Source organism: Arachis ipaensis, chromosome B05, assembly GCF_000816755.2.
Source record: "Arachis ipaensis cultivar K30076 chromosome B05, Araip1.1, whole genome shotgun sequence".
Lineage (NCBI taxonomy): Eukaryota > Viridiplantae > Streptophyta > Magnoliopsida > Fabales > Fabaceae > Arachis > Arachis ipaensis.
Genome location: NC_029789.2, coordinates 137177112 through 137178739, shown reverse-complemented (window position 1 = coordinate 137178739; position 1628 = coordinate 137177112).

Below are 1628 nucleotides of genomic sequence, written 5' to 3'. Positions count from 1 at the left end.
TTATTGTCTTACTTTGATTGATATTATATATTTAAATTTTTTTAATTTTATCAATAGAAATAGTAATATAAAATATTTTTAGTAGATTATTAAATACCGTCCCCCCTAAATAGTTAGTCTAACTCCGCTCCTGTGCAGAATGTCTCAAGATCAAGAAAGATTACTGCAAGAAAACAACAGCTATGAAAGTTATGGTAGAATTCAATATGGCAGAAGAAGAATGTTGCAAAGTGATGGAAGAAGTTACTCAAATACAAGGCTTTAATGCCAAGTCTGCGATAGAATGGGACACATTGCAAAGTTTTGTTGGTATAGATATGATAGAGAACAATCTGGTGATGGTTATGGCAACATCAATCAAATCATCGGTCAACCAAAGGCAAACTATAGCAATGTCGTGGCAACTCCCTCAACTATTCAGGATCAAAATTGGTATCCTGATTCAAGAGCTACACATCACATGACTCATGATGCACAAAATTTGGCTAAGAAAGAAGAATACACTAGAGATGAGCAAGTGGTGATAGGAGATGGCTCAGGTTTGCAAATTAACTATGTTGAAAAAATATGTTTTAAATCTGATTTGAGCTCTAGATTGCTTACTTTGAAAAAGTTGTTTTATGTCCCTGAAATCACCAAGAATTTGATGACTGTTTATTAATTTTATTGTGACAAAAGAGTATTCTTTGAATTTTATGTTGATAAATATTACATTAAAACACAAGAAACTAAAGAGCTTGTACTTGAAGGAAGAGTTAATGATAGGGGCTTGTATAAATTTGGAGCCCTCAATGCTACACACACATACCTACAACATATGTATCTTCTTTGCAGAATAAGAACAATTTTCTACTTTAGCATGCAAGATTAAGTCATGCAAATCATAATGTTGTGTCACATGTACTTAAGTCTTGTAGTTTGTCCTTTTTCATTCAAAAAAGAAACTTGTTCAGCTTGTTGCATTGGAAAGTCTCACCAATTACCTTTTTCATCTTCACAATCAGTGTACACAACACCTCTTAAGCTTGTATACTCAGATATTTGGAGTCCAGCACCCATTTCAGATAATAATGAAAGTTGGTATTTTGTGCGCTTTGTTGATGCCTTTTCTAAGTTCACTTGGATGTATCTTATATTAAGTTTAGAGTTCAACTAAAATTAATTTTTAATCACTTCTAACAAATGGCTGAATTACAATTAAACACCAAATTAAAGATGCTTCAAAGTGATAATACTACTGAGTATGTTAGTTTGTCAAAGATGTTACAGGTTAAAGGAGTGCAACACATATTCTCATGCCCACACATATATCAGCAAAACAGGTCAACAGAAAGAAAGAACAGACAAATAGTAGAGATAGGGCTTACACTCTTAGCTGGAGCCTCAATGCCTACAAAATTCTGGGGAGACGCCTTCACCACAGCTGCAAAGCTAATTAATCTGTTACTAACACCAATATTCGAAGGTCAATCACCCACTGAGAAGCTGCTTGGGAAGAAACCAAACTATGAGAGCCTTAGAGCCTTTGGATGTCTTTGCTTCCCATATCAGAGGCCTTACAATAGACACAAACTTGAACTTAGATCCTCACCATGTACCTTCATTGGCTATGGCACTACTCACAAAGG